General features: G+C 41.5%; 1 pseudogene; it reads right to left on the reverse strand.

The window, feature by feature from the left end:
- Positions 1–6,226: 6,226 nt before the first annotated feature.
- Positions 6,227–7,220, reverse strand: LOC119537389 (annotated as a pseudogene).
- Between the last annotated feature and the right edge of the window lie 420 nt (positions 7,221–7,640).

Below are 7,640 nucleotides of genomic sequence, written 5' to 3' on the forward strand. Positions count from 1 at the left end.
GAAAACTGAATGAACTGTTGCCTTGTTGCAGCAATGGGGGGTTAGGAATATAATCCCAATAGGTATAATTTCCAGAATGAGCACATGCTGGAGATATACTCACAGCAATAGCAATAAGAGCCAACATTCCTGCCATCAGGTTAGAACCTGTCATAGGCAGCTTGTCTCGTTGGACTTGTTTTTCAGCATCCTGACATAATTTCTTTATCTGCCCCCAAGTTGGATGTCGGGCTTCCCTAGTTCGGGGTGTTGGCCCGATCACTGTTGTCTTCAGTGTCAGACCCTGGAACTGCATCACTGGTGGCTCGATGTCCCATAGGAATTTTTTCTTTGCTGGGTTCATGGTACGGCTTCAGTCGTCGGGCCGGTATCCAAAGTGGTGCTCGTCTGTCACCTGGGGAAACACAAGCATAACCTCTTCCCCATGTTAATAAAGTACCCATTGTCCATTCATTAGTTAGCATGTCCTTCCACCATATAGGAGGTGCTTTCTGGAAATAATGTTTCAATGTTGTTTTTTCAGCTGGAAAATGTCGTTCTGCGGCAGTGCCACCCAGTTTTTCATAAAAATTTAGAAAATTTAAAGTAAATAAAGCTTTTGATAATCATTCATAGGGAGTTCCATCATCTCCCCCTTTTTGTTTTGTTAACATAATTTTTAAAGTATGATGGGCACGCTCAACAATAGCTTGCCCTTGAGGATTATAAGGAATACCAGTGGTATGATGAATGCCCCAAGTCGTAGTAAAGGTAGCAAATTTTGCAGATGTATAGGCTGGGCCATTATCGGTTTTTAAAGCACGGAGCAAGCCCATAGAGACAAAACAGGCAAAAAGGTGAGTATGAACATGTTGAAATGTTTCACCAGTTTGTGCTGTGGCCCAAAGAAAGCCAGAGTATGTGTCAATGCTGACATGAACAGTGGCTAAGCGGCCAAAGGAAGGGATATGAGTAACATCCATTTGCCATAAATCATTGGGGGCCAGACCACAAGGGTTAACACCAGGATCCTGCAAAGGTGGAGCAGTAAGGAGTTGACAATTAGGACAAGAAGAAACAATATCTTTAGCTTGTGTTCTAGTAAGGGAAAATCGAGTCATGAGTCCTTGCACATTAAGATGAGTAAGCGAGTGAAAATGAGAAGCTTCTGAAATAACAGGCAGTAATAATTTATCCACAGCAGCACTGCCAGCTGCTAAAGGGCCTGGGAGGTTGGTTTGGGAACGAATATGGGTAATATAAAAAGGAGATACATGAGCGTGAATAGCTGATTGTAGCTCAAGAAAAAGGTTAAATAAACAAGGAGGCAACTATTGCTTAATGGATGCTGTTTCAATTTTATTAACTACATGAACAACATAGGCAGAATCAGATAAAATATTAACAGCCTCAGAAAAATCTGTTAAGACAGCTATTACAGCAACCAGTTCAGCTTGCTGGGCAGAGAAATGAGGAAGATCTAAAACTTTGGACTTAGGGCCAGTACAGGCAGCTTGACCTTTAGATGACCCATCAGTAAAAACAATGGAAGCATTGATTAAAGGCTCACAAGAAGTATACTTAGACAGTATCCATTGTGTAAATCGAATGAACTGGAAAAGATCATTTTTTGGATAATGATTATCCACCTGGCCAACATAGTCAGCTAGAGCAATTTGCCAAGCTAGATGTTGTTGCAAAATAACTGAGAGTTCTTTAGCAGTTATAGGGAGCACAATTAAATGAAGGTCAAAACCATTGAGTTGTTTTGCCTTTTTTCTGGCTAGAGCAACTAAAGCAGCTAAGAGATCTAGATAAGGGGAAATGGATTTTACGGAAGAATTGGGCAAGAAGATCCATTCTACAAGCCTATCATTTTGCAAAAGCAAGCCTGTGGGGGATTTGGGAGTGGAAAAGATAAGTAGAGGTAAAGGTTGTGTAGGATCAACACCGGATATCTGAGCTTGCTGAACTTTAGCTTCCACTAATTGTAATTCCTTCTCTGCAGCTGAAGTTAAAGATCTAGGGCTGTTTAATTTAGAATCTCCACAAAGGAGAGAGAAGAGGTTGGAAAGCTCATAGTTAGCTATACCTACTTTGGGGCGAAGCCAATTAATATCCCCTAGTAGTTTTTGTAAATCATTTAAGGTGGTAACAGCATCTCTGCGGAGTTGTACTTTTTGGGGTTGAATTGTAAGTCTATTGATACTAGAACCCAAATACTGTACAGGTAAATGTACGTTGCACTTTGTCAGTAGCAATATGCAATCCTACATTCTGTAAAGCTTTTTGAACAGCATAGAACAAAGCTTCTACTTCAGTCTCCTGAGGTGCAGAGCACAAAATGTCATCCATATAATGGATTATATAAGCTTTAGGAAAATTTAAATAGACAGGCTGTAAAGCATGGTCGACATAATATTGACATATTGTAGGACTATTTAGCATACCTTGTGATAAAACCTTCCACTGATATCATTTACAAGGGGTTTTATTGTTAAGGGACAAAATAGTAAAAGCAAATTTTTCCTTATCTTGATCAACTAAAGGGATGGAAAAGAAACAGTCTTTAATATCAATGACCACTAAAGCCCAGTTTTCAGGAATCATGCTAGGATTGGGGAGCCCAGGTTGTAAAGGTCCCATGGGCTGAATGACAGCATTAACACCTCTTAGGTCAGTTAACATTCTCCATTTTCCTGATTTTTTCTTTATTGGGAACACAGGAGAATTCCAAGGACTAAAAGACTCTGATATGCTGCAAGGACAATTGTTCTTGAACCAATTCATGTAAAGCCTCTAATTTTTCTTTTGTAAGTGGCCACTGCTCTACCCATACCGGTTTTGTTGTAGTCCATACTAATGGGACAGGTTGGGGAGGCAAATAAACAGCGGCCGCCACAAAAAAGGTTTATATCCTAAACCAAATTGATCACATTTTGGTGAGACTTGGGTGGGTGAAGGGGTATCTTGCAAACATACGCCAAGCCCATGGCTAGGGGAATACCCCATATTTGCCATCATGTTGTGGCTTTGAATACTGTACACTCCACTAGGAGGAGGGATATGTACAGTAGCACCCCATTGTTCAAGTAGGTCTCTGCCCCAAAGATTAAGAGGCAGAGCAGCCACATAAGGTTGTAAGGTGGCCTTCTGTCCCTCAGGGCCAAGGCAAGGCAAAATACGAACACTTTGCATAAGTCCCTAAGGGGAGCCTAGGCCCACAACAGTAATTCGTGCCTCTTGCAAAGGCCAATGTCGGGGCCAATGTTGTTGACTAATAATAGAGACATCTGCACCCGTATCTATAAGCCCAGTAAAGCTATGCCCATGAATTGTAAGAGTACACATAGGGCGCGGCTCCTGCAGAGCCTCTGTGAGAAAAATTCCTGCCTTTCCTGTGCTACCAAAACTTCCATTTTCCCAATGTTTAGAGGAGGAACCAACAGGTACATGAGGTAATAATAAGAGTTGAGCAATTTTTTCACCTTTATGGGCAGTCCATGGAATAGAAGAAGACATGACCACCTGAGTTTCCCCAGTATAGTTAGAGCCAATGACTCCAGTGTGTACACAAACACCCTTAAGATTGAGAGAACTGCGTCCAAGCAAAAGACCCACCGTCCCTTTAGGTAAGGGGCCATAATAGCCAGTGGGGACCTTAACAGGATTATTGGGGAGAAGACATACCTCAGCATTGGCAGTGCGGTCTACTGCTGCGCTCTGTGCTGTAGCTGGGGAAAGCGCCAAGATGGAGAGCTTGGAGTTGGTGGAGGGACAGCCTGCATATTTTGATGTTGGATTGGGAATGCTCCCTTTCTGTGAGGGGCTGGGAGCCCGCCCCGATTGCCGTTTCCCGAAAGGGAGGTGCCGTCCTTATGAAAAGCAGATCGGCACTGGTTAGCCCAGTGTCAAACTTTTTGGCATTTTGGGTACATACCAGGATGCTTTTGTGGAGATTTATTTTTAAAGTGACCGCATTCTTTTCTGGTATGACCCACTTTTCCACAGGAAAAGCATTTTCCTGGGAAATGAGAGCCAACTCTCAAATTAGCCATGGCTTGAGCCATCATTTCTGCTTTATAACCTTCAGTCCCAATATCTTGGCATAAACGAATATAGCCAGTAAGATCAGCTTTACCTTTAAATAGGGCAATGGCTTGTTGACAATCTTTATTAGCATTTTCATATGCTAGTAGCTGCAAAATAGTATCGGCAGCCTCTGAACTAGTAACCTGCCAGTGTATTGCCTCTTGGAGCCGGGCAATGAAATCTGGATACGATTCTTCTGGCCCTTGTAAAACCTTTTGAAAGGATTGTGCAGCTTTACCCTTAGCTTCAATTTTGTTCCAAGCTTGCAAACAACAACGGCGAATCTGCTCAATTGCCTGATCATTATAAACAGACTGATTTTCAACAGTGGAATAAGCTCCTTGGCCCAGTAATTGATCTAAATTTATATTTACTTTCTGTTGCTGATTATGTGCAGCCTGTCTTTCTGCATACTCAGTCCACCAAGTCCTAAATTGTAGATATTCTCCTGGGCTAAGGACTGTACGGGCTAATGTGGTCCAATCTATGGGAATTAGATGAGAACCTTCAGCTAAACTTTGCAATATGCCAACTGAAAAAGGGGAATGAACCCCATACGTTTGTACAGCTTTTTTCAATTCTTTAAGAACTGCAAATGGGACATGATCATGGAAGTAAGTATAAACCCCATCAGGATAATTAGCGTCTCATCCAGGAGACACTTCCTCACAAACCGTAACAGGGAAGGCAACAGGACAACATATGGCCTCTAAATCTCCTTGCCACCTGGCTTCTGCCAGACCCTGCTGTATGCCAGAGAGGTGGGCATGTTTAACTACCAGGGTACAGCTTTGTGCAGGAAGAGGTGGAGGAGGAGGCAGGGGCCATTCCTCCCAGCAAGGTGCAGGAGGAGGTTTGGTTAATATGTCTTTTATGGGGCACATGATTCAATTCCCACCAATCTCCATAAATTTTGAAAAGGTTTTTGACAAAATTCAAGCCCATTCTTGATTAAAAAAAAATCAAGAGAACAGAAACTGATGGATATGTACCTAAAATGATTATATATATATATACACACACACACACATTCATCCTAAAGCAAGTATCTAAGATAATGGGGAAGCATTAGAGGCATTTCTGTTAAGGACAGGAAGAAGACAAGACTCTCCACTAAACTTCATTACTACTCACTTTGCAAGAAGTCTTACCCAATGCAATTTTGACGAGCAACAATTAGACATTGTTAATGGGAATGTAGAATGATGCAGCCCCTTTGGAAAACAGTTGGCAATTCCTCAAAAAGTTAAATGTAGAGTTGTCATATGACCCCAGCAAATTCTTCCTAGGAATATACTCACAAGAAATGAAAACATGTGCTCACTCAAAACATGTACACAACTGTGCATAGCAGCATTGCTGACAATAGCAAAAAAAATGGAAACAACCCAAATGTCCATCATCTGATGAATGGATAAACAAAATGCAGTATATCCAAACAGTGAAATATTCTGCCATAAAAATGAATGATGCGCTGATACATGCTAGAACATGGATGAACCTTGAAAGCATTATGCTCAGTGAAAGAAGCCAAACACAAAAGATGACATATCGTATAATCCATTTATATGAAATCCCAGAGTAGACATTTGTGATTATCAGAAGCTGGGGCAAGTGGAAAAGGAGAAAGACTCTAAGGGTCCCTGCTTTACTTAATACAGTGATGAGAACTTCCTGTAATTATACAGTGGCAATGATTGCAAAACCCTGTGAATACAGTAAAAACACTGAATTTCATACTTAACTAGAGTGAATCCTTCAGCCAAAGCCACGAACAACATTGACAAGAATGAGGATGTTTCTATACCATTTGAATCTTCTGTGTTTAGGTGAGTAGGATGTAATGTTAACTAATCAAGGTGACTTATGGAACAAACCATGCTTGTTCAGATTAGGGATAAACCAGGAGACAGAAAGGTATAAAACAATAATGAAAAAGTCAGTGCAGATGTTGCTTCTATACATATGCTATTAATTATTTAGCAAACTTGTGAAAGGTACAGATGATAAGGTAGCAAAGAAAAAGACAAGATTAGGTATAAGGGAAATCAGACAAGTATATTAATCCACACTGAATAAAACAATCTGTACAGTCATGATGAATAAAACTTCTTCATGGAAAACATCAATAAAAAGTTGAAGTTCTTGTATTTCTTTACATTTTCATTGCTCTGAATAAGAATATGTTTCTCCTCTGGATTTTGATCAGGGCTTTGCTCAGAGCAACTTTGACATCCTTGTTCCTCAAGCCGTAGATGAGGGGATTGAGCATGGGCCCCAGATTAGTACAGAAAACAGAAGAAACTTTCCCCTGTTCCATAGATCCAGGAGAAGAATACTTCAGATACATGAAAGCTCCTGACCCCCAAAAAAGAAATAGCAGTGATGTGACCGCTACAAGTGCTGGGCTTTTGATCTTCCTTGAGTGCATTTGATGTGAAGAATGCTAGTCAGGATGAAAATTTAAGAAATTAGGATGGTAAGACTCGGTACAGTGATATTAATCCCCACCACAATGAGAACTGCCACCTTGTTGACATAGGTGCTGGTGCAAGAGAGTTGGAAGAACGGGAGAATTTCACACAGGTAATGGTTGATGATGTTAGCCCTGCAGAAGGTCAGTCTGAGCATGCACCCTGTGTGGACAGTGGCTCCAGCAAATCCCATCACGTATACAGCAAGCACCAGCTCAGAACAGACCTGAGAGGACATAGTGACCTTATACAGCAATGGGTTACAGACGGCCACATAGTGATCATAGGACATCAAAGTCAACATATAGCACTCAGAGATGACAAAGAAGAGAAAGAAAAACAGCTGTGTCATGCATCCCACAAAGGAGATGAAATTCTGCTTTGATATAAAGTTCATCAGCATTTTGGGGATGACAACAGAAGAGTAAATGAGATCAATAAAGGAAAGATTGAAGAGAAAATAATACATGGGAGTGTGAAGGTGGGAATTCAGCCCAATTAGAGTTATCAAGCCAGGTTACCCACCATGGTGACAATGCAGATCATCAGAAACAGGTTAAAGAGGGGTTTCTGGAGTTCTGGGCTATCTGTTAAGCTGGCAAGAATAAATTCAGTCACAAAGGAGTTATTTCTGGCTAACATTCTCATCATCAGAAATCTGTGAGGACAGAAGAAAATTACATTAGTGGAGAACCCAGCCCTGTCCTTACAAACTCTCACTATAGGAACGGGACTCACACTGGCGGAATTCAAACGCTCCTTTGCTACATGGGAACTGAACGTACTGGGACACACACCCTCAACATTTCAGTTATTGCTGACAGGGCGACGCAGGAATGAGACATAGACACAAAGCTAAGAATTAAGGGAGCAGGGGGCCCACTTGCATCTCGTGCTAAGTGGACGACAATGCAGCCTTGCTCCAGCTTTTTATTTCAGAAGATCAGGTGTATATGCTAAAGATGCATACAATCTAGGTTTAAGACAATGGTAGTCACAAGACACACATCTTTACAGGGCAGGCCTGCATGGCATTCTATGCAGGCCTGCAGCTCAGCGTTCTAAGCCACCACCCCAGATATGCCTCAGGCAACA

This window comes from Choloepus didactylus, chromosome 6 (genome assembly GCF_015220235.1).
Source record: "Choloepus didactylus isolate mChoDid1 chromosome 6, mChoDid1.pri, whole genome shotgun sequence".
Taxonomy (NCBI): Eukaryota; Metazoa; Chordata; class Mammalia; order Pilosa; family Megalonychidae; genus Choloepus; species Choloepus didactylus.